The sequence below is a fragment of the Triticum aestivum genome, chromosome 2A (genome assembly GCF_018294505.1).
Source record: "Triticum aestivum cultivar Chinese Spring chromosome 2A, IWGSC CS RefSeq v2.1, whole genome shotgun sequence".
In the NCBI taxonomy this organism is placed as follows: domain Eukaryota; kingdom Viridiplantae; phylum Streptophyta; class Magnoliopsida; order Poales; family Poaceae; genus Triticum; species Triticum aestivum.
Window position 1 is genome coordinate 483,491,417 of NC_057797.1, and position 26,585 is coordinate 483,518,001.

A 26,585-nucleotide genomic window follows, 5' to 3' on the forward strand; every position below is an offset into this window, starting at 1 on the left:
GGGGGCAACCCAGGTGCCCACTAGGCGCTAGGGCGCGCCACCCCCTCCAGGCACGCCCTGGTGGGTAGTGGGCTACCTGGCCCACCTTCGGTGCCCATCTTCTAGTCCATAAGGTCATTTGACCTAGAAAAAATAAGGAGAGGACTTTTAGGACAGAGCGCCGCCGTCTCGAGGGGGGACTTGGAGAGGAGGACTTTTGCTCTCCGGTGGAGCAATTCTGCCGGGGATACTTCCCTCTGGGAGAGGGAAATCAATGCTATCATCATCTCCAACAACCCTCTCACCTTGGGAGGGTCAATATTCATCAACATCTTCAACTGCACCATCTCATCTCAAAACCCTAGTTCATATCTTGTGTTCAATCTTTGTACCAGAACCACTAATTGGTACATGTGGGTGACTAGTAGTGTTGACTACATATTGTAGTGGATGCTAGCGGGTTTATTTGGTGGAAGATTACATGTTCAGATCCATTATGATGTTTATTATTCCTTTGATCTTTAGAATGCATATGTTGTGTGAGTAGTTACTTTTGTTCTTGAGGACACGGGAGAAGTCATGTTGCAAGTAATCATGTGAATTTGATATTCGTTCAATATCTTGATGATATGTATGTTGTGATTCCCTTAGTGGTGTTATGTGAACGTCGACTACATAACACTTCACCATCTTTGGGCCTAAGGGAATGCATTGTGGAGTAGTTATTAGATGATGGGTTTCTAGAGTGACAGAAGCTTGAACCCTAGTTTATGCGCTATTCCGTAAGAGGCTGATCTGGATCCACATGTTTAATGCTATGGTTGGATTTTATCTTAATTCTTCTTTGGTAGTTGCGGCTGATTGCGAGAGGGATTAATCATAAGTGGGAGGCTTGTTAAGTAAGGACAACACCCAAGCACCGGTCCACCCACATATCAAATTATCAAAGTAGCGAACGTGAATCAAACCAATATGATGAAAGTGACTAGATAAAATTCCCGTGTACCCTCAAGAACGCTTTGCTTATTATAAGAGATTGTTTTGGCCCTCCTTTGCTACAACAAGGATTGGGCTACCTTGCTTCACCTATTGTTACTACTACTAGTTCTTACTTGTTACAAATTATCTAAATATCAAACTACCTATTACCGACAATTTCAGTGCTTGCAGAAATTACCTTGCTAAAAACCGCTTATCATTTCCTTCTGCTCCTCGTTGGGTTCGACACTCTTACTTATCGAAATGACTATGTTTGATCCCCTATACTTGTGGGTCATCAAGACTCTTTTCTAGCATTGTTGCAGGTGAGTGAAGCGCTCTTGGTAGGTGGAAATCGGTAAGGAAAAATTTATATAACGTGCTGAAATTTACTGTTACTCATCACTATGGAAAACAGTCCTTTGAGGGGTTTGTTTGGGGTATCTTCACCTTGACCGGAGACACAAAGATTTGCCCCTCAACCTACCGCACCTACTAAAAATATTGGTTATGAAATTCCTTCAGGTATGACAGAGAACTGCTAGCTAATCCTTATGTAACACCCCGAGAATCATGCTACAGTGATCTCCCTCTAATGGCGGTCATGTCATTTTGATCACTTAGCTAATCTTCCACTTGTCCAAAATCGAAGCTAAATTCCAATTTGAATTGCATGTCAAATATTTACTTCTTATGTCATGCAATCAAAATAGTTCATTATTTGGAAAATATTCTCTAAGTATTTGTAATGTTGTAACCAACCTCAACTAAATTCCCAAAATGCCCCTGGGAATTATTTGAGTGGTCCAGCATCAATTAAATTTGCCTTTTCAATTTCCAAAAATAGCTAGACAACTCCAAATGGCCCCTTACTTTTTGTGCCATCTAGTATTGTTGTGTTTGGTTTATGTGCAAAGTTTCACAATTAACTAAAATTGTTTACTAGCTCATTTAAGTAGAAACGGTAGCAAAAGGCATAAGCAAATTAAAAAAAGAGAGAAAAGGGTGCCATGTGCTTGGGCTCTAGTGCTACAGAACCTAGGCCCAGCCCATATCTCACTTATCCTCATCTTCACCTACAGGGGAGGCAAAGGCATGGCGTGGCGGCCATCCACGCCGCCGTGGTCGCCGATGCCGACGTGTCGGCCATCCCCCAGTTCCCTCGGTGTATAAGGTCGAGCGCCCAACCCCGCTGATGAACCCTAGCGCTCCTACTCCCCTCGTTCGCCCCTCTTCCTCTCTGTCTCGTTCCCTCGAGCGTGGTCTTCGATGCGCTGCCGTCGATCCTGCGGCCACCGGCCACCCGAGCTGTGTCACGGTGTCCAAGTGGCCCACCGTCGTCGTATCCTTCCTCCATGCCCTTCGGTTCATCACCAGGCCGCCGCCAAGATCGCCATCGCGGGTCTTCTCCGCCACGGCCGTGTTAGACTATGTATAGCTTCTGTACCTATGTACGTATTGTAACAGAACCATTATATATAATGAGATAAGCCACCCCTAGAGGGTTGTGCTGGTTCCCAAAACTTATTGTCTTACATGGTATCACGCTAGGTTACGATCGCTTCTGCTTCTAAACCCTAATACCCGCACCACCGCCGCAGCCGCCGCCGCCTTCACCGCCGCCGCCGCGCCACCGATCGCGCCGCCGCCACCACCGGTTCCACTGGTGCGGGCTTCCTCCCGGCCTCTCTTGCGGCTCTGCTCAACCTCCCGCTCGATGCCGTCTCCGTTCCCGCTCCGATCGAGACAAGGAGCATCGGCTCCGTCTTCTCCACGCCGCCGGCGCCCTCGCTCGGGCGTGATCTCGTGGTCCACACCGCGGCGCCGCCGTCCACTGCGGACTCCGCAGGCGTCGTCCCGCCGCTCCTGCCGCAAGCGGATCACACCGCCCCGCTGGCGGGGTTGGCGGCGTCCGCCCCGGCTGCGGGCCTTGCGGCGTCCGCACCGGCCGTGAGCTTTGCGGCGCCCGCCCTGGCTGCGGTCCCGCCTCCTCCCGCATCGGCTTCGGTGCCTCCGGCTGCCTCCATGGTGTTTGCACCCCAGGCAGCCTCCTCGATGGGATCGTCTTCGCCGCCGCCGTTTCACTTCGGTCATCTCATCACCATCAAGCTCTCCGCCGACAACTACATCTTCTGGCGTGCGCAGGTTCTCCCGCTCTTGGGGAGTCACTACCTGCTAGGCTACGTCGACGGATCGCTTCCCTGCCCACCCGCGCTGGTAGACAGCGTGCACGGTCCGGTCTACAATCCGGCCCATCGCGTCTGGACGGGGCAGGACCAGGCGAACCTCTCCTCCATCCAGGGGTCGCTCTCGCCGGCAGTTGCCGGCCTTGTTGTCTTCGCGAAGACGTCTCATGAGGCCTGGACCATCCTTGAGCGCACCTTTGCAGCGCAGTCCCAGGCTCGTGTCTCTGCACTCCGTCGTCAGCTTGGAGAGTGTCAGAAGCTTGACTCCACTGCCACTGAGTTCTACAACAAGGTCAAGGGCCTCGCCGACACATTGGCCTCCATTGGACAGCCCCTAACCGACTCCGAGTTCAACTCGTTTATTGTCAATGGTCTTGATGAGGAGTATGATGCCTTAGTCGAGATCATCAACGAGCGGGGCAACTCGACACCCATGCTGGCACACGAGGTTTTCTCTCGGCTCCTTCTCACTGAGCAACGGGTCGAGACTCGCCGCACCAGGGGCACTGGCTCCCTCTCGGCCAACGCCGCCACCAAGGGTGGCCGCTCTTCTTCATCACCCCGGTCTCCCTTGGGGCTGCCACCGTCGCCCGCCTCGGCCCCCCCACCTACTGCGACCTTACCGGGGGCTGGTGGTCCACGTGTGTGCCAGCTTTGTGGCCGCGATGGGCACTGGGCCTCCAAGTGTCATAAGCGCTTCCAGCGAAGCTTCCTTGGTCTTGGCAATGACGGCAAAGATACACGCAACAATGCCCGTCAGGTCGCCATGGCTGATCGTCCCTCGCCGCAGAAGCAACAGGGACACACTCAGTCCTACTCCATCGATCCACACTGGTACATGGACTCTGGGGCGACAGAGCATCTGACCAGCGAGATGGGGAAGCTTCACACTCGTGAACCCTATCATGGCTCCGACAAGATCCACACCGCCAATGGAGCAGGTATGCACATCTCTCATATTGGTCAAGCATCTCTTCTCACTAGACATGCCAATAGGAGTCTTCAGCTTCGCAATGTTCTTCGAGTTCCATCTGTGACCCGTAATCTTCTTTCAGTTCCTAAACTCACACGTGATAATAATGTGCTTTGTGAATTTCACCCTTTTGATCTTTTTATTAAGGATCGGGGCACGAGGGACATTCTTCTTAGTGGGCGGTTGTGCCAGGGCCTCTACCGTCTGGAGCATCCTGGCGTCGCCCGTGTTTTCAGTGGAGTTCGGGTCTCTCCGTCACAGTGGCATGCTCGTCTTGGTCACCCGGCCACACCTATTGTCCGTCATATTTTGCGTCGTCATGAGCTTCCTAGTTTGTCTAGTAATAAAGATGTAGCAGTGTGTGATGCTTGTCAGCAGGGGAAGAGTCATCAACTTCCTTTTTCGGAGTCCAGTCGTGAGGTGAAACATCCTTTAGAACTTGTGTTTTCAGATGTATGGGGTCCTGCTCAGACTTCTGTCAGTGGTCATAATTACTATATCAGTTTCGTTGATGCTTATAGTCGCTTTACCTGGCTTTACCTTATTAAACGCAAATCTGATGTGTTTGATATTTTTGTTCAGTTTCAAAAACATGTTGAACGTCTTCTCAAGCACAAAATTGTTCATGTCCAGTCGGACTGGGGGGGCGAGTATCGCAACCTCAACTCCTTCTTTCAGTCGCTTGGGATAGCTCATCGTTTAGCATGTCCACATACACATCAGCAGAATGGTTCAGTCGAACGTAAGCATCGTCATATTGTTGAAGCTGGTCTTACTCTTTTGGCCCATGCATCTGTTCCGTTTCGGTTTTGGAGTGATGCTTTCACCACTGCATGCTTTCTCATCAACCGTACTCCCACTCGTGTTTTAAACATGAAGACTCCCATTGAGGTTCTCCTTAATGAACAACCTGATTATACCTTTTTCAAGGTATTTGGGTGTGCTTGCTGGCCGCATCTTCGTCCATATAATAAGCGCAAGCTTGAGTTTCGTTCTAAGAAGTGTGTTTTTCTTGGCTATAGCTCTCTTCATAAAGGTTACAAATGTCTTCATGTTCCCACTAATCGTGTCTATATATCTCGGGACGTCGTGTTTGATGAGCATGTTTTTCCCTTTGCCAAACTTCCTGTGTCCACTGTCGAACCACCATCTCTGCATTCATCCTCTGTTGCTTCTGACCAATTTGATGATGTTGCATACTCTCCTTTGCTGTTACCTAACCATGGTGCAGGAACCGGACGTGGGGCTCGTTTGGAGCTTTTGGAGGATTCACCATCATCATCACCGCCTTCTGATGGGCACGTTGATCGCCCTATGTTGCATGGCATCGATTTGCGTGCCCATGCATGGTCACCCGAAGAGCCCGTCGCGCCGAGCATCTCCACTGCTCGGTCCGTTACGCCAGCGACCGCCGAGTCTCCAGCGGCTCGGCCCTCTTCGCCAGCGGCCGCCGAGTCTTCAGCGGCTCGGCCTGTCACGCCGTCTTCGCCCGCGGCTCGGCCCGTCACGCCGTCTTCGCCTGCAGCTCGGGTCCGCGACGCTGTCCTCACGTCGCCTTCATCCGCGGATCGGCCCGCGACATCGGCCGCGCCACGGCCCACTATGCCGGGCTCGCCATCGGCCCGGTCTGTGACGCCGGCGTCGCCAGCTGCTTCGTCTGCTCTGCCGGTTTCGCCGGTGGGCCGACCTTCTTCGCCGACCGAGCCCGAGGCTACTGTGTCTGGCTCCTCGTCACCGGCTGACTCGTCAACGTCGCCGTCCTCCAGCCCGTTGCAGGCTGCTCCGTCGACCTCGGTGGTTCCTGTGTCCCGACCACATACACGCAGTCGCAGTGGCATTTTCAAACCTAAGGAACGTAAGGATGGTACGGTTGCTTGGTTGGCTGCTTGTTTGGCTGCTGCTGTTGCGGATCCATCTTCTGAGCCTCGCTCATATCAGGCTGCCCTGCGCATTCCACATTGGCGAGAGGCTATGGAGCAGGAGTTTCATGCTCTCCTTCGTAACAAGACATGGACTCTCGTTCCTCCACCACCACGGGTAAATATTATTGACTCAAAATGGGTATTCAAAGTGAAGAAGCATTCGGATGGATCTATTGAGCGTTACAAAGCGCGACTTGTTGCTCGCGGTTTTCGGCAGCGCCATGGTCTTGACTATGAGGACACCTTCAGTCCTGTCGTCAAGCCTACCACTATTCGGCTTCTTCTCTCCATTGCTGTTTCTCGTGGTTGGTCACTTCGTCAACTTGATGTGCAGAATGCTTTTCTACATGGTTTTTTGGAGGAAGAGGTTTATATGAAACAGCCGCCTGGTTTCTCTGATCCTGATCGTCCTGACTATATCTGTCGTCTCTCCAAAGCACTATATGGTTTGAAGCAAGCTCCTCGTGCCTGGCATGCCCGCCTTGCCTCTGCCCTTCGTGCTCATGGGTTTGTGCCGTCCACTGCTGACACTTCATTATTTCTTCTACAGAAGCCAGAAGTCACTATGTATCTTTTGGTATATGTCGATGATATTATCCTTGTCAGCTCTTCTCAGTATGCTGCTGATGCTCTTGTCTGCTCTCTTGGTGCTGATTTTGCGGTCAAAGATCTTGGGAAGCTTCACTACTTTCTTGGAGTTGAGGTCACTTCTCGTGCTACTGGTCTTGTCCTTACGCAGAAGAAGTACTCCTTGGAGTTGTTACAAAGAGCGGGCATGCTGAAGTGCAAACCGACCACCACACCCATGTCGTCTACTGACAAGATAACAGCTGTTGATGGTGAGCTTTTGTCTCCTGCGGATGCCACAGAGTACAGGAGCATTGTTGGTGGACTTCAGTACTTGACGATCACGAGACCAGATATCTCTTATGCTGTTAACAGGGTTTGTCAGTATCTTCAGGCTCCCAGAGATACTCATTGGGCTGCTGTTAAACGCATTCTTCGTTATGTTCAGTTCACCCTGACATTTGGTATGCATATTCGGCCGACTTCCTCTCGGGTCCTTTCGGCCTTCTCTGATGCAGATTGGGCTGGTAGCCCAGATGACAGGCGATCCACGGGGGGTTATGCAGTATTCTTTGGCCCTAATTTGATCGCCTGGAGTGCTCGGAAACAGGCTACTGTGTCACGTAGCAGTACTGAAGCTGAGTACAAGGCTGTGGCTAATGCTACTGCAGAGATTATTTGGGTGCAGTCTTTGCTTCAGGAGTTGGGTTTGTCTCAACCACAGCCTCCTATTCTTTGGTGTGATAACATCGGTGCTACATACCTTTCTGCAAATCCAGTATTTCATGCCCGAACGAAACACATTGAAGTTGACTATCACTTTGTACGGGAACGTGTATCACAGAAGCAACTCCAGATCAAGTTTATCTCATCTAAGGATCAACTTGCAGACATCTTCACTAAGCCTTTACCACCGCCACAGTTTGAGGCTGGTAGGCGCAATCTTACCCTTCTCAGTTCTTTAGAAAGTGGCTAAGATTGAGGGAGGGTGTTAGACTATGTATAGCTTCTGTACCTATGTACGTATTGTAACAGAACCATTATATATAATGAGATAAGCCACCCCTAGAGGGTTGTGCTGGTTCCCAAAACTTATTGTCTTACAGGCCGTCATCACCACGCCGCTCGATCCGCTTGTCTCCGGCCAGCCCCGGTCTCCCTGACCTCGCCATCGAGCTCGCGGTGATCATCTCGTCCGGTTCCCCCTCCTCCCAGCCTTGATCCGTCATCGTATAGCCCGCCACCGCGCTACGGACGCCATGGCCGAATCTCGCGCTTGCCCATGCGCCCTGCCTCGCCTCGGACCGCGTTTGGCCATGCTTCCCGCACTGTGTGCTGCTCCCTGGCTGCGCCCACCGCTGCTCCCCGTGCTCCCCTGCCCGCCAGCCCGCAGTCGTCCGCTGCCCTGGTGCTCACGCTGCTGCTGCTTCTATTGTTGCTGCTCTGTTGCCTCCGTCGCTGCTTCTTTGCTGCTGCTCATGCTAGCTGCGGCTGCTGTTGTTACGTGCTACTGGTACTGCAATGGCCTACTACTACCACTGGCCATGGTCGTGTGTGTGTGCGTGAGTGAGTGTGTTGTGTGAGTGCGAGTGTGACTGCAGTGTGTAGCCGGCCCTTGTTAGAGTAAGTTTAGCTTAGGATTAAAATTAGTTCTAAGTTAGTCTAATACACTAGATGGGATGTGAACCCAGTTTAGTTTAAAGAAAAAGATTTTTTTTTTGAAAAAAAGTCTAAGACAATGAAATGTGGGACCCAACTACACTATTCACCCCTTGACCAGTCAATGTTGACTGGGTCAACTAGGCTCCCTGGCCCCACCTGTCTGCCATGTGTGCATTATTGGGTACACAGAAAGTGTACCCATAGCAATTTAACCTTTTTATTTCGAAATAATAATGATTTTAGAAAATCCAGCAAATTGTTTAAAACTTTAATAATTCATAGAAAATAAACCATAACTCGGATGAAAATGTTTTCTACATGAAAGTTGCTCAGAAAAACATGACGAATTCGAATGCATGGTCTGTTTACCTGTCAGATGCCTCTAACTAGCTGAATATGGAACATTCCCCCTCCGGTCATCGGTCTGACACAGGTCCGGAACTGGGAAAACATTCCCGATTGAATTCCCCCTTCACCTATATCGTGTAGCCATACGTTGGGTCACATTCGACATAGCATATTGCCATGTTATGCTTTGTGATGCTTTGTTTGCTTTATATTTATTGTTTCTTCCCCCTCTTCTATCCGGTAGACCCCGAGACCGATGCTGCCCCTGTGATCGAGTACGTCTCCGACGACCCTTTTTCCTTTACAGCAGAGCTTCCAGGCAAGCCCCCCCCCCTTTTGATCTTCCCGATATCGCCCATTCCATTCTCTCATGCTTGCATTATATTTTGCTACTATTATTGTTTGCTCCTATTCTGATGCATAGCCTGCTTTTGTAACCTGCTCATTGTACCTTACCTACTTATCCTAAACTTCTTAGTATAGGTTGGTTAGTGATCCATCAGTGACCCCCACCTTGTCCAAGTTGCCCCGCTTTATGTTTGATGACTCGATCAACGTGATCGACATCCATGCCTCGACACCGCACATCACCCCCTAGTTGTATGACTTTGTAGAGTTACTATCGAGTGTCGAGGGTGACACCTCATACATCACTCCTGATGAGATCTCTGTAGTGTAGCTATTCGGTCATGGTCATCGAGGGTGATTTCCTCCTTAACCACTTCTGATACGACTCTGTCGTGCAACCCCTCAAGTGTGAACCTCAAGGGTGGTTCCTCTTATGTTCACCTTGATGATTACATCAAGTGGCATCCATCGAGGGTGGTTCTTCAGGGTTCCCCTTAGTGTTAGACGCACATTTACTATGGTTACTATAACTTTACACTCACTGAACCATGTTACTAAAGACGGGTCGGCCCTGAGGGGTACCCGCACGAGCTTATTTGCGAGGGATGTGGAGTCGAGTTGACCTGGAAGGTACCCGCGAGATACTTATGAGGCATGGCCGAGCATTCTTAGCCCTTGCCGCAAGTCCTCGAGACGGGGCGATGGGGTCACATCGATTGTGAGTCTCTGCTCGTTACCGCGTGCTCCTAATCCACTATGATTTGGATATTTGAGCCGAGGGGCCTCTAGCCTGATAGCACTAACCATCACATGGGCATATTATGGGCGTTATGCGTCGTATGCATCAGCCGGAGCTTAATAGACGTCAGCGACTGAGCGACGCGCGCCGGGTTGGACTGCGTAAGCACCTGCCTTTTTAAGGAGGTAGCTAGGTCTGCTCACCGGCCGCGTTCGCAACATGCAAGAGTTCCCGGGGCGATGGCCCATGACTCCGGGGGGCATAGGTGTAGTCCGGCGTGCTGACCTCTCTGTTAAGCCTAGGTCGGGTTGCGGCGTATCGTTTGGCCAAGGCCGGGCATGACACAGGAAAGTGTGTTCGGCCGGAGTTAATCGAGCATGGTGGGTAAGTTGGTGCACCCCTGCAGGGAAGAAAACATCTATCGATAGCCTATCCTATGGTAACGGACACTTGGAGTTGTATTCCGATCGATACAACTAGAATTGGATACTTGAGGTGATAACTGGATAGTATGGCTCTGGGATTGCTTTCTCGCAAGGAGTCAAGAAAGGATCTTTGGCCGAGGTTGATAGCACTGCTACTACTTTACTTTATGCCACTCTTATCTCTTCTGATGCTGCAAGATGCTTGAAGATGCTAGTCTTCGATAGGCTAGGCTTTCCCCTTTCTCTTCTGGCATTCTGCAGTTCAGTCCACAGATACAACCCATTTCATTGAAACCGATGCATATGTATTGTAGATCCTTGCTTGCGAGTACTTTGGATGAGTACTCACGGTTGCTTTGCTCCCCTTTTTCCACCACTTCCCATTCTTCCCGGATGCTGCAACCAGATGGTGGAGCCTAGGAGCCAGACGACACCACCGATGATGACTACTACTGCCACGAGGGTGCCTACTACTACATGGAGGTTGTCGATGACCAGGAGTAGTTAGGAGGTCCCAGGCAGGAGGCCTTGCCTATTCGATCGTTGTTACTTTTGTTCTAGCCTTCTTAAGGCAAACTTGTTTAACTTATGTCTATACTCGGGTATTGTTGCTTCTGCTGACTCTTGTGTATTCGAGCTTATATATTCGAGCCCTCGAGGCCCCTGTCTTGTAATATAACACTTGTATTATTTTAATTTGTGTCTAGAGTTGTGTTGTGATATCTTCATGTGAGTCCTTGATCTTGATCGTAGACATTTGCGTGTATGATTAGTGTACGGTCAAATCGGGGGCGTCACAAGTTGGCATAAGAGCTGATTGCCGGTAGGATCCCTCTTTCCAACTCCTTGGCCGAAGTTGAGTCTAGTCACCGAAAAACTTTTACTAACATGACTGTGTGGCTTGCGGTCCCACGTCACCATTCGGTGGTATTAGGATCTTTTATTCCTCGTCTATACTCTGGGACTCTATTCTCTCTTCTATTCGAGTTAAATGAATTTACTAACTACATTAGGTTCTCGTAAAGACTTTCCCAAGAGAGCCCCTTTATTCCGGATGGTTGCCTGCTTCACTAGAAGACTTCGAAGATATTCTCCGATCTACTCCTAAGAACTTGTGTTGATTTCTTTTGCAATCCTTTAACACCGTTGAATCCTTATGGATAACTACGTACCCTTGTCGTTCATACTTCCATCCCTAGTTGTTCTTGTTATTACAAGATACCCGTAAGTATCCTCCGACTTCCGAGAATTCTTTTTCTGAATAACCCTACGAATAATTCCTCACACTTATCAGGGGTTCGTTCATCACCAGTTGATCATATGTCTCACAAAATTCTTCGAATACAATTCAACCTCCTAAAGATCCTCTGCAGCCTAGTGCTCCCGAAAGTCTTGTCTGCCTGCATTATGGTTAAATCCATATGTCCAGCAATATTCATTAACATGCTTTGTCATTGTCTTCCTAAGCCTATTGATTCATTATGTTGTGATTGCTCGCAATCATCAGTCGAACCCTGAAATTTGACCTTCCTGCTCGTACGTCATTCTAGACATGGTTGGATCTTGGCCAATCATGTTGTAACTGATTGTCCACCTAGTGCCCTTCAACTTGAACGCCGAATTATTCAGCCGTTTCTATAATCTAATGCCTTTGCATTCTTTCACTCTTCTGATTGAGTACTGATACTCACATTAGATCCATTGAGGACCGCTGAATCCTTTGTTGGATTATTATCCGGCAATGTCCTTGATATTCAAAATCTCGTGCGCTCCTCCCCTGATACATGTTGCCTCGGTAAATTGTATCCTTTCCTTTTGTCAACCATGCTTTACTTTCGAGCTTCTGTTAATTACTCCTGAAGCTTGTGGTATATGTTCCTAAGATGCCCTGATGGGTTGAACCTATGCCTTCCCTAAACCGTATGGACTCGAAAGTTTTCACGAGTTATACTCTTCTAGTGTTATGCCAATTAAATTTTGAACACTACAACTTCTTTGAAAGCGAGAAGTGAATGTAAGGTTATGCATTAAATAAGTGGGAGTTGACCTTGAACTTTGTGTTCATGCCCATGGACCCAATGTGGAACTTATCATGGAAGCTTCTTCTGATAATAATAATACCTTTGCTATAAGTTCATCTGGTATCTATGTTTGGTCCTTTGCAACCGTAGTTCTGACCATGATTGTTCCCCTTTGATTCCATTTCTCAGACAAGTTAAAGTACTTGCCTTCTATATATCAATACATCTCTGCCACCTCTATTTTGATCTGCCTTCAAGTACTACCCCCTGGTATCTCGAGGATATCACGCCATCGCACCACATCTTATGAATTTCTGATGAAGTAGTACCTTTCCCTGTCATAGTCACTCCAATGTGTCAGTGGGAAACGACACCTATGGGGTCACTGGTATCCCTTCTACGGTTGGCGGGTGCAGGGTTGTGCAAAGAGCGGGTCTGGCTGTCAGCACACAAATCATTTACCCAGGTTCGGGCCGCGGAGATGCGTAAAACCCTAGTCCTGCTTTGATGTATATTTGGGTGTTCTTGTGTTCTTGAACTAGCTGCGATGGCTCTCTAGTCCAAAAGATCCGAATCGCCCTCCAGTATGCCTCAGGCCTCCTTTTATAGACAAAAAGGGGTCGCCACAGTGGCACACAGGAGGTGGACAGGTGTATAGGGGCTGAGTCTATCTCTTGGCACCGTCGGACAAATGCATTTAATGTGCTACCGACATGCCCCTCTTGCTTTATTGGGGACGGGAAAGAAGCTCGTCCCAGTTGTCGTTGCCTTGCTTGGCTCCGACGCGCGTCCAAGCTGACGAGGCGTTGTAGCACCATGTTGGCTGACTACTGGGCTGGCGCGGTGGTGGAGTCTTCACAAAGATCTGCATGCCACCACGCAGGTGCTTGCTGAGTTGGTGTAGAGGCCGCGCACTGCCATGCAGATGCCTGCCCAGCTGGTCGAGCTGGCAGCTGTATGGGAGCGGCGGTGGAGTCTTGGCAGACACGGTCCTGGCTGCGGCCCCGTAGGCGTTCTCGGGAAGTGTCTTGCCGAGGGCCCGGCAAGGGTCTCGCTGCGGCACCGCGGTGATCCCCAGCAAGGATCTTGCCGGGGGTCTCGTGAATTTCCTTGGCAAGGATCTCTCCAAGGATTGTCGTCTTCTGGTTCCCATCTGATCCTTGTGTATCTATGATCTCTACAAAGATCTGCATGCCACCACGGAGGTGCCTCCCAAGCCTTGGTTCCAATATGGTTGATGGTGTTGGAACCCCTTGGGCTCAAGGGTGGCGCGCTCTGCTAGCGTCAGGCAAGTTGCCCTGGCAAGGAGCCGAGGATGCAGAAGCCACCCCGGCAAGGGTCTTGCTGTGGGAGTCCATCTCTCCCTCTTGCTCTCTTTGTGCCTCTGGTCTTGGCGTTGCTTTGGTCATCTTGTGCTCCGGCTTCCCTCCTCTGCGTTGCTTAGTGTGGCCGTGGGCGCGGCTCTGACTGCCCGTGCACAAGTAAAGGGGTGCAAAAGGAGAGCCCCTACTTTTGTTCACCGACAGGAGCACCTAGGCCTGGGCCACACATAAACGTGATGCGTTGTTGGGCTAGGCCCAGAACAGTGCGCGGGCAGGCGGGGCAGATTTTTACTGCAGTAACTTCTCCGTCTGCCGCGCTTCCCCACGACCTGTGTTGATCGCGCGACGTGGGGGGTCATGCGTGACGTGGGGGTCGTGCGTGGGGCGGTTTCCGCATGCATGCGTCATGTCGTAGGAAAGAGGCGGCTCGCGCCTTCCCCATATAAAGAGGAAAACACACAGGTGCGGCTCATTTACTGAGTGGGCTTGGGTCATGGTCTTTGAGGGAGTCCTGGATTAGGGGGTGTTCAGATAGCTGAACTATACCTTCAAGCCGGACTCCTGGACTATGAAGATACAAGATTGAAGACTCCGTCCCGTGTCCAGAAGGGACTTTCCTTGGTGTGGAAGGCAAGCTTGGCGATACGGATATGAAGATCTCCTACCATTGTAACCGACTCTATGTAACCCTAACCCTATCCGGTGTCTATATAAACCGGAGGGTTTTAGTTCATAGGACAACATACACATCAACAATCATACCATAGGCTAGCTTCTAGGGTTTAGCCTCTCTAATCTCGCGGTAGATCTACTCTTGTACTACCCATATGATCAATATTAATCGAGCAGGACGTAGGGTTTTACCTCCATCGAGAGGGCCCGAACCTGGGTAAAACTTCGTGTCCCTTGCCTCCTGTTACCATCCAGCCTAGACGCACAGTTCGGGACCCCCTACTCGAGATCTGCCGGTTTTGACACCGAGATTGGTGCTTTCATTGAGAGTTCCTCTGTGTCGTCGCCATTAGGAAGGATGCCTCGCCCCGTCTTTAAAGACGGCACCGTTGCTAAGGGAGCTTTGGATGTAGGCCAAACCCTCCGACTAGGTGGTTTTCTTATGACCACCTGTTCGGCTTCTGCGCCGATGTTGACCTCTCGAGCCATCGAAAACAATCTTCATGTCAAATCGGAACTTGCCGAGCAGTTAGATCCAATAGAGCTTTCCTCCATAAACGAGCTCTTGGATCGCTTCGCCGCCCTAGGAGTCGCTACGGATTACGACCAGATTAGGCCTAAAACCGATCTGAGAGAGATTAACTCTCCCCAAGCCACCCATCACGTTGCCGTGGTAGAGGGACAATGCGGCGACCCTTCATCTATCTTAAGGACTCGCTACGTCCGGATTCCCGATCCCTCCAAGCCGGATGTCCACAGAGGGGAGGATATCACTCAAGACCTGAACTTAGAATCAGGCAACAGACTGGATTCATTGGACGACATCCAGGAATCCAAATTTTCGAGTTCGGAAATTCCTCAGCCTCTGAGCCTCAGAAGGGGTAAAGCTCCGGATTTAATTCCACCCACCCACCCGAACATTAGCGATCTATCCCAAATCAGGCAAGAGCCCAAAGAAACAGTACATCATTACTGGGCCAGTTTCCTCCTGGTTATGAACAGGATAAAGGGCTGCCGCGAGGAAGACGCAATTTCATTCTTCTGCAATAATTGCATGGACAAGGGAATACTCAACGCCATAAGTCGCCGTGATATTACACGCTTCGCTGACTTAGTGTCCATAGACGAAAGTACTGTGTGATGGAAAGCACCCAGAAAACTGAAACAAAATTTGGGACAATTCCGGCCCTTAAGGCAAGCCCAGTCCAAAATAAAAGGTGCATCATCGCCAGACACCCGGGTTAAACACCAAAAGGAAAAAACCCTCTACAGGGCATGGAACCGTACTAGAAGGATGGCTTAATGGACCCTGTAAAATTCATAGTACAGAGGACGCCACACCAACTCACAGCCTTTAGAGCATGTTGGATACTCCGGCAGGTGGCCAAAATTGGCGAAAACCTCCTAATTTTGGAGGCCACAGAAAGCCACCCCTAGAGACACCAATACGGTATTAACAGTCTCGAGACCTTCACATAAATAATATGTGAAAAGGACACTCCACACCTTGCCGAAGTCTACCAAGTGGCAACAATAAACCCATGGACTGGACACAGCCATTCACCTTTAACCAGTGATGAACCTAAATTCCGAACAGCCGAGCACCGCTGCATTGGTCCTCAGTCCAATAGTGGACGGCTTCCGTCTGTCTTACCAAGTACTCATGACGGCCGGCAGCGGATGAACCTCATTTATGAGGAAACTCTTCAAAAAATGGATATAGACTGGAACCGCATCATGCGAAGCAGCACAACCTTTAGAGGAATAATCCCCAGTCGGGAAGCGCGCTGTACAGGAAAAATCCACACTAGATGTGGTTGTTCGGCACGCCGGACAATTACAGGTCCGAAGAGGTCACGTTCCATTGGGCCCCGTTCAGCAGCGGTTATCATGCTTTGCTAGGGCGGAAGCATTCACAATCTTCCAAGCAATACCCATTACGGGTACATGAAGCTCAAGATGCCCGGCCTAACGGGATCATCACTCTCGCTAGTGATCGGACATAGCACTCCGCGCCAAAAACAAGATAGCCGCACTGGCCCTCGAGGCACTATCCGAAGCCCTAGCGGCTGAGGAGCTGACTGCGCTGCGCTCTACGGTGAATAGGGACGACGTGGTACTCGACAAAAGATCCAATTCCACCTCCTTTAAACCAGCGGACGAAATAGTCAAATTCCAAGTCCATCCAACGGACCCCAATAAAACAGCTTCCATCGGGGCACAGCTAAACCCTGACGTCGACGCCACATTGCGAGAGTTCCTACGAGAGAACTGGGATATTTTCGCCTGACACCCTTTAGACATGCCAGGAATCCCACGCAGGCTGGCCGAACACAGCTTAAATATCCAAACAGGATTCAAAACTGTCAAACAGGCTCTCCGGCGTTTTTCTGAACCTAAGAGACAGGCTATGGGAGAGGAGCTAGCAAATCTATTAGAGGCCGGATTCATCAGAGATATAAAACATCCGGACTGGCTAGCAAACCTCGTGATGGTACCAAAGAAGGACAAATCCTGGCGCCTATGTGTTGATTTTAAAGACCTTAACAAGGCTTGCCCAAAGGATCCCTTCCCCATCCCCCGCATCGATCAAATTATCGATGCGACCGCAGGACACGATTCGTTGTGTTTCCTCGACGCATATTCTAGCTACCATCAAATCAAGATGGCAGAACCAGACCAAGCCGCAATGACATTTATCACACCATACGGGCCATTCTGCTTCAACACGATGCCCTTTGGGCTCAAAAACGCCGGCGCAACATATCAGCGCATGATTCAGACATGTTTGGCAAGCCAGATCGGTAAAACAGTGGAGGCATACGTAGATGATGTGGTCGTCAAAACAAGACATGTTGAATCTCTAGTAGACGACTTGAGGCTCACATTTGATAATCTTCGAACATACGACATCAAGCTCAACCCGGAAAAATGCGTTTTCGGCGTTCCAGCTGGAAAGCTCTTGGGCTTCATTGTATCCAGCAGAGGAATTGAAGCAAATCCAGCCAAGATCCGAGCTCTGTCGCAACTGGTGTCGGGGAAACTGATCCACAAACACCTATGGGGCCGGCGGACCGAGCCCCTTTCGGTTCGGCGGGGGGCGGAGATCGCACGAAGAGCAGATCGAGGCGAAGCACACGAGCAGTTTACCCAGCTTCGGAGCTCTCCGGAGAGATAACACTCCTACTGCTGCTTGTTTGATTATCTTGTGTTCTTGCTCCAGAGAGTGAGCGTAATGTTCTTCTGGGTTCTCAACCAGTCGAACCTCGCGAACCCCCTCTACGTTGTGCATGGGCCTCCTTTTATACGCTAAAGGGGTCACCGACAGGTGGCAACGCAGAGAAGGGTACAAATGTAAAAAGTGAGGTGGTTGGTACAATTACTTGTACAGTGCACCCTACCTAACCCTGACGGCAGGGGACAAGGGCATTAAATGCCCGTCTGAGTTGCCCAAACAGTGCAGAAAAGGACCGTTAGGGGCGCCACCGTTCGCCACGATGGCGATCTTGTCAGCTTCGCATGCCACTGCGCACCGTTGGCTGCACAGCCTCCCACCACGCGCGCCTGGAGAGGCCCCCAGAGCGACACGTTGGTGGATGCGCTGGAGCGTGGGCACAGAGTGGCCGCCTGCCACGGCAAGCGCCTTGCCGCTGCTGTTATCTTGTCGGGTCCGGAAGCTTGTCGCTCACCGGGCCTCGAGGTACCTTGGTTGGTCTTCCCGGCAAGCTCCTCTTGCCGGGGCCTTGTTGCCTTGCCGGAGCGCGTGGCGCGTCGCGGCAAGTTCCTTGGAGTGCCTTGGTTGGCCTTCCCGGCAAGCTCCTCTTGCCGGGGCCTTGTCTCCTGAGCTTAAATACTTTGTTCTTGAATGGCTCCAAGGGAACCACGGAGGATCTTGGCGTTCGCCCGGCAAGCCTTGCCGCGGGGTGCTGCAACTGCCCGTGCACAAGTTCGGGGTACTAGGGTACCCCTATTCTAGTACACCGACAGGAGCCCCCGGGCCTGGGCCAGACACGGTGCCGAGCGCTGTTGGGCCAGGCCCAAGACAGGGCACGGGCACACGCGGACTGGGCCACGCCGAATCTCGCTCCGTATCCACCGCGCTCTCCCCTAACGGCACGCGTTGAATGCGGCATCGTGGGAGAGATCGTGGGTGGTTCTTTATTCGGAAGGGCGAAACGTCCGCCCCGTCCCTCTTTATAAGCAGAGGAAACAGGGGCAGTTCGTTCCCCCTCGCTGGTTGCTACTACTCCATCTTCACGAACCTCCGCCGCTCCCCCCCTTCTTCTCGAAGCCGAGAGAGCAGCGCTCCGCCCCCCATTGCCACCAGCATCACCAACGCCGTCGACCTCCCCCACCACCTCCGCCATGGCTCCGAAAGCCGACAAGGGAAAGGGCGTGAAGTCGGCCGAGGCGCAGCGGCTCGCGGCGCTGCGGAAGGAGCGGGCGATCTTCTCCCCCCAGCTCGGCGTGAAGGAGCTGAGGGAGTACTTCTACCTCTTTTGGGCGACGGAGACGCGGGCGCATCCGCGCACGAGGGTACTCCCGGCCGCTGCTTCGGAACTGGCTCCAAACGGGTACCCATTCTTCGCGCTGTTCTTCTATTGCGGGCTCTGCCCGCCCTTCTCGGAGTTCTTCTGCGATATCATGAACACCTACGGCTTCCGCCTCCTTGATTTCACCCCCAACGCCGTTCTGACCATGGCAGTTTTCGCACATTTGTGCGAAAACTTTGTCGGAGTCCACCCCAATGTTGCCCTTTTCCGCCACTTCTTCATACCTCGGGTAGAGAGAGGAGAGCCGCTTGCCGGAGGGATCGCCTGGATCTCGAGAGTCGGCAAGAAGGAGGCGTACTTGGAGGGTGAGCTCCGCAGCAAGTGGGAGGAGTGGAGAGCGGAGTGGTGCTGGATCGTCGAGGAGAATCCGCAGCCCTTCACCGCCGTGCGCCAAGCTCCAATAGTGCGCGGCAATGACTGGAGCAACGTGGCCCCGGAAGACGAGAGGCTGAAGATCGCCATTACTAGGATCCTTCGCCTCAGGCTTGCCGGGCTCACTGTAGGCGCTGTAGGCGCAGATTTCCTCCGCCGCCGCATCGCCCCCCTGCAGGAGAGGGGGAGGCCCGCCTGGGAATTCAAGAACTCGGCGGACATCATGAGGCTGCGGCCGGGCCTCAACTACAACTTCACCGTCTTGGAGCTGGATGCAATGCTCCTGGAGTTGTTCAAACGCGACCCCAGCACCCATTCACGCTGCCGAGGGGCGTCGTTCCATTGTGCAATAATTCTTCGCTTGACCGGATCCGCGCCATGATGCCGTTGTGCGATTCACACGGAATCGTTCCAACTTGGCAAGAGCCTGCGGATGACGTCGTGCAAGCGTTCTTCGACAACTTGGAAGAAGTGCCGGTCCACGCTGACGAGCAGAAGAGCCTCACCCGTGACACCACCGACGAGGAGCTGCAGCGCATCGCCACTAGGGCGGAAGAGGTTGCGGCCGCAGCTGCCGCGGGCGCGTTCGGGTTCACTGTGGAGGAGGCGGAGGCGGCAGAGGCGGCAAACCTCGCCGAGCGCGCGGAGTTCATTGGCGAGGAAGAGCCTGCCGGTTCTGAAGCTGAGCCGAGCGAGGCCGGCGAGGAAGAGCCCGAGCCTTCAGAAAGCTTGCCGCAGGCGGAGCCCCCGGCCCCGCCAAGAAGGCGTCTTCGCAGGGCCGCGGACGTAGCGGGGCGGCAGCCGGGTCAACAGCCGCCGAGCCGTGCGACACGCTCTACCGCGGCAAGCAATGTTGCCGCGGGAGCGCCTCACGCAGCAGCGGCAACTGGAGCGGGATCTTCCCGGGCCACCGCCACCGCCCCCGCCAAGCGGGCAAGGGATCCTACTCCTCCGCCTCGCCGCACCGGAGGGGAGCCGGACTTCGATCTTTCCGCGCTCAGCTCCGACGAGGAGGAAGAAGAGTAAGTTTCTTTGGTGCTCTTGTAGTTCTTCAATCTTGCTGTTTTTATCTTGTATCTGACTTGCTTCAATCTGGACTCCTTTCTTTTCAGGACGCTGGCCCAGAGAGCGGCGAAGAGGGCCAAGGCCGCGGTGATTGTCATCGAAGATGACCCCACCGTGTCAGCAGGGGGTGGGTCCGAGACCACCTTGACGGACCCGGCAACCACTCCTCAAAGCAGCCCCCAGCGCAGCCCCCAGCGTAAGTTCATAGTTAGCTTTCTGCTGTCAGGCGCGCATGAGTGCTTTTTCCTTTGTTGATATCTTGCTTGTTGATTTGTGTAGGAGCAGAGCAGCCACATCAGGAGCGCCCGGAAGCTGGTCCCGAAGTGCCATCTGCTTCGACTACGCCGCCAAGGGAGGGGTTCCCGGTAAGGGAGCGCTATCCGGCAAGGGAGAACTCTCCGGCAAGGGGCAGCACCGTCGATCCTGCGGCGGCCGAGACCGCAACTGCAGATCTTGGCACAGGTAATTCACTTGTCCAAAAACTTTCCCTTGGGTTCTTCTTCTTCTGATTTTTGATTGATTTTTCTCCCTTCTTCGTTCTTCAGACCCATCTGCTGCTGAGCCAATGGAGACAGAGGGCGCCGGCGAGGAAGGCGCGCATGGCAGCACTGACGACGCCGCCGCCAACGAAGAAGGGGCCGGTGCTGATGAGACCGCCGGCGAGGAGGCCGCCAAGGCTGCCGCCGCAGAAGCCGGCGAGGGGTCGGGCGATCGCACTGACGACCCTGAGGCCGCAGGAGCGCCAGGCGCTGCGCCGACCGCCGATCCCTCTGCCGCTGCTGCGGAGCCGGGCTCCGAGGAGCCCCAGCCCGGCGCCTACTTGAAGGCCGGCGACGATATCTTCATCAAGCTACCCTGGGCGTCGAGCTCCAGGGCGCCGGTCGAGGGGGAAACTTTCGATGAGGAGGTGCTCGCCTCCGCTGGACTGTCGTTGGTCGACGCGCCCAGCAGCAGCAGTGGCGAGCCTGAGGAGGAGCAGCTGCTGCGGAAGCTGCTGTCACTCTACCGCGCACGGCAAGCCAAGCTGGCTTCCCGGGAAGCGCTTGTCGCGAAGGCGGGAGTTGACATGGAGAAGCGCGCGGAGGAGCTCCGGGGCCACAATCAAGAAGCTCTCCGGTCCCTGGCACAGGAGCGGGAGCGACTCGACGAGGAGCGCACGGCCTTCCTTCTCGAGAAGGCCGAAGCTGAGGAGGAACAAAGGCTGGCCGCCGAGAAGCAGTCCGCGCGAGAAGGCGAATTGGTGCAGCGGAAGGCCAACCTCGACAGCTACGAGGAGGAGCTCGCCGAGCGCGAGCAAGCACTTGGCGGGGCGCTCAAGGAAGCAAAGGACGCTGCCGCAATCGCAGAGGCCGCCAAGAAAGAGCTGGAGGAGAAGGTGGCGCAGCTGGAGGCCAACATCGGGAAGAGCGGCGAGGAGCTTGCCGCGCTCAAGCGTGAGCGTGAGAAGGATGCTGCCGCCCACGGTGAGCTGCAAGGTCTTCTCGCTGAGAGGGGCAAGGAGCTCAGCGCCGCCAAGGATTCCAATGCAGACCTGGAGTTGAAGCTGGCCACGCTGACGCAGACGCTGGAGGCCGCCAAGGAGCGGGAGAAGACCTTGTCGGAGAAGGTCAAGGCTGACAAGGCGCTGCTGGAGAGCATCGCAGTTACCCAGAACTCATTCAGAGATACTGTGGAGCACTGGACCGAGGGTCTGGTGAATATTGCCGCAGTCATCGACGAGGAGCTGGCGCAGCTGGGGATGGAGGACTTTGGGTATCCCTCCGACGAGAATCTCCAACCCAGCGCCAAGCTCAGCCTGTTCTTCAAGGGCGTGGCGACGGCACTCCAGCGGCTCCGGGAGAGGATCCCAAAGCAGCTGGCCGACGAGTCGCGCAAAATCTGCGCCGGGGTTCTCCAGAAGGTGCTGATGAAGGTGGCCTTCCGCAATCCAGGCCTCAGCTTCACCAACGTCCTCAAGTCCTTGCCGCCAGACGCCGATCGGGACGCACTCAAGGCCCTTGTCGCACCCATTGTGGACAAGGTGAGCGAGATCAAGAGGGTTGAGGGCGATCGCGTAGACTAGGCCGCCCATTTCTTCTTTTCCCTTGTCGCTGCTAATCATGTTATGAAAACAGTCTGTTAGAGCTGCGACAAGTTATCTTGTAATATAACTTTATTTCTGTTATCAATTGCTATGTTATTTCCTCTACTAGATTCCTTCCTTTGTATGTTTTTACCCTACGCTTCTAGGGAACTTGTCGGCGCAGGCACCCGAGCCGCGAGCGCTGAGTGCGGAACGTCAGCAGCCTGCTGGCGGCGCTGCTTCCGACAAGAAACCTTGTCGCGACTAGATGCAGCACACTTAAGTTGTTGAGCGGACTCGAAACAAAGTAAGGGCGCAACTAGCCACGAGTTGGTTCCTCCGCGCACAGGTTTTCCATACAAAGCAGGGTCGTTCGAGGAAGATAACTCAAAAATTTAAAAACTGATTGCTCAAACTTTGGCAACTTAGCTTTTCTGTCGTTTGCTTCCCGGCAAGGCAAAACTTTGCTTGAACGACGCCTGGTCCATACCACAATCTTCTCCTTCCCCCCGGCAAACTTGTGTGCGAGGGAACCTTCTTTTCCTTTGTTGAAAAGAAGAAAGAAGAGAAAATAATGATATGGAGCCCTTCGGCTCGTTATTGCTTACCGGATGTAGGTGCTGCACAAAGTGTCAGATAACGCATGCAAGAAAGAAACTAATGCATGAAATGGACAAGTTGTGCGGAGCACATGGGGTTTTACTTATGCACGGGATCTGCGCCCGGCTTTGTACAAAGGATTACATGCAACAGCGGCAAGACTTGTACAAAAGGTGGTTGCCGGAACGGGTTCCGGCAACCGCGCCCTACGGGAAAAACTTACGAAGATGTTCTATGTTCCAGGAGTTGCTCACCGGAATGCCATCTTCGGTCTCAAGGCGGACAGCGCCGGGCCTTGTGACTCGTTTCACCCGATAAGGGCCTTCCCACTTCGGCGTCAACTTGTTGGAATTCTTGGCGGACTGAACGCGCCGAAGAACAAGGTCGCCTTCCTCGAAGCTTCTGGCCTTAACTTTGCGGCTATGGTAGCGGCGCAAAGCTTGCTGGTATCGAGCAGCTCGTACAGCAGCCTGAAGACGATCTTCCTCAAGGAGCAGCGCGTCGTCTTGTCGCAGCTGTTCTTGCTCAAGCTCATCATAAGCGAGCACTCGAGGCGATCCGTATACGAGTTCCGTGGGGAGAACTGCCTCTGCTCCATAGACTAGAGCGAAAGGCGTCTGGCCAGTGGCTCGATTTGGCGTCGTTCTGATCGACCAAAGAACCACCGGCAGCTCCTCGATCCAGTTTCTTCCGCACTTGCGCAGCCTGTCGAAAGTTCTGGTCTTGAGCCCGCGCAGCACTTCAGCATTTGCCCTCTCTGCTTGACCGTTGCTTCTCGGATGAGCAACAGAAGCGAAGCAGACCTTGGCGCCAAGGTCTTGGACGTACTGCATGAAGGTGCGGCTCGTGAATTGCGTGCCGTTGTCGGTGATGATCCTGTTAGGGATCCCGAAACGGCAAACAATTGACCTGAAGAACTTGACTGCTGACTGTGCTGTCACCTTCCTCACTGGCTGCACTTCCGGCCACTTTGTGAACTTGTCGATTGCGACGTACAAGTACTCAAAGCCCCCGACAGCTCGGGGGAAAGGGCCGAGGATATCGAGCCCCCAGACCGAAAATGGCCAGGATAAAGGGATCGTCTGGAGAGCTTGAGCTGGCTGGTGTATCTGTTTGGAGTGGAACTGGCACGCTTCACACTTGGTTACTTGTGCAGTTGCATCCTGGAGGGCTGTCGGCCAAAAGAAACCTTGCCGGAAAGCTTTGCCGGCAAGTGCTCTTGCGCCAATGTGGTGGCCACATATGCCTCCATGTATCTCTGCCAACAGCTTTTGTCCATCTTCCCGGCAAATACACTTCAATTTCACACCGTTGAGTCTTCTTCTGTACAGTATGCTATCGACAAACTGGTACATACTTGACTGCCGGGCTACTTTTTCCGCTTCTTCTTGCTCTTCGGGAAGTTCTCCTGTCTGAAGGAAATGGACAATCTGCTGTGCCCATGCTGGAGCTTGTGGCTCGACAACAAGGACTAAAGGCACATCTGCTGCTGCGGGAACATCCGCTTCTACGGCAAGGACTTGCGGCCCTGCCGGAGCTTGATGTTCCCCGGCAAGCTTGCCGGAGCAAAACTTGTCGGGAGCGTCTGCTTCAACGGAACAAACCATAAGGCTTGCCGGAGCAGACTGCCCCTCAGCATCCTTGGTGTTGATCTTGGGGACTTTCTTGGCGGCGGCTTCGGGGAGCTCTGCCGGAAAGTAGTCACCAGAAACCAACTTCCTCTTCTTGCTTTGTCCAGTTGATGGTGTTACGGATGGTTGAGTCAACTTGAGCACAAAGATCCCTGGTTCCACAGGTAACTTTAGTGCGGCGCACTTTGACAGGCCATCAGCAATGTCATTCTGAGCTCTTGGGATATGCTCCATCTGTAGGCCGTCAAAGTGCTCTTCTAGCTTCCTCACTTCATCAACATATGCTTCCATCAATGGACTCTGGTAGTTCTTGTTCACTTGGCGGACGACAAGCTGTGAGTCACCCCTGACAATGAGCTTCTTGATCCCAAGGTCTGCTGCGATTCTGAGACCGGCAAGCAATCCTTCATACTCTGCAGTATTGTTGGTTGCTTGCTCCTTGGGAAAGTGCATCTGGACTACGTACTTGAGGTGCTCTCCGGTGGGCGCGACAAGCAGCACGCCCGCACCGGCGCCTTGCAGCGAGAAGGCACCATCAAAGTACATCAGCCACTCTTTGCTTGCCTCTTTGACGGGGATGCTCGTCTCTGGAATTTCTTCATCTGGTGTTGGCGTCCATTCTGCTATGAACTCTGCCAATGCTCTGCTTTGGATAGTTGAAGTGCTCTCAAACTTGAGGCCAAAGCTTGACAGTTCCAGCGCCCACTCGACAATCCTGCCTGTCGCTTCTGGATTTTGCAGTATCCTCTTCAGCGGAAAGCGAGTGACGACTGTGATCTCATGTGCTTGGAAGTAATGGCGCAGCTTTCTCGAGGCCATGAGGAGGCCGAAAAGCAACTTCTGCACACCAGAGTACCTTGATCTAGCCCCCTGTAGAAGGGAACTGACAAAGTAAACTGGACGCTGCACCATTCTCTTCTGCATCTTATCATGCTCCTGCGCAGATCCATCTCTGTCGGGACCAGAGCTTGTCGGCGAAGCCCCCTGCTTGTCGCTGGATGCATCTGCCGTGGTTGCTGGCTCATCATCTGCCTCCCTCTCCGCCACTAACGCAGCACTAACCACTTGATTGGTTGCCGCTATATACAGCAGCAACTTCTCTTGCGGCTTAGGTGCGACAAGTGTTGGAGTGGAGGACAGGTATCTCTTCAAGTCCTGCAGCGCAGCCTCCGCCTCCGGAGTCCATTTTATTGGACCTGCCTTTTTCAAAATTTTGAAAAATGGCAGGGCGCGCTCAGCAGATCTAGAGATAAACCTGCTGAGAGCAGCCACGCAACCGGCAAGCCTTCGTACATCCTTGACGCGCTTTGGTGCTTCGATCTGCTCAATGGCCTTGATCTTGTCGGGATTGGCTTCAATTCCCCGCTGAGACACGAAGAACCCGAGAAGCTTGCCGGAAGGGACTCCAAACACGCACTTCTCGGGGTTAAGCTTGAGGTTGATCTTGCGCAGATTTGCAAATGTCTCGTCTAAATCTTGAATCAGGGTCGCCCTGTTCTTGCTTTTGACCACTATGTCATCCATGTAGGCTTCCACATTTCTGTGCATCTGCGGCTCAAAAGCGTGGTGGACTACCCTTGCGAATGTTGAACCAGCATTCTTCAAACCGAAAGGCATCCGTACGAAGCAGTACGTGCCACACGGGGTGATAAATGCGGTTTTCTCTTCATCCTCTTCTGCCATGAAGATCTGATGGTATCCTGAGTATGCATCAAGAAATGAAAGCAAATCACATCCGGCTGTGGAGTCAACAATCTGGTCAATGCGCGGCAAGGGAAATGGGTCTTTGGGACAAGCTTTATTAACATCAGTGAAGTCAATACAAAGCCTCCATTTCCCGTTAGCCTTGCGCACGACAACAGGATTGGCCAACCACGTGGGATGGAGCACTCCTCTGACAAGGCCTGCTGCTTCCAACTTCTTGATTTCTTCTGCGATGAATTCTTGGCGCTCCACTGCCTGTTTCCTGACTTTCTGCTTGACGGGCCGCGCATGAGGACAGACGGCAAGGTGGTGCTCAATTACTTTCCTGGGAACACCGGGGATATCAGACGGTTGCCACGCAAACACGTCGACATTCGCCCGCAGGAAAGCAACGAGCGCGCTTTCCTATTTGGGGTCAAGAGTGGCGCTGATGGTGAAGGTACCACCAGTGCCGTC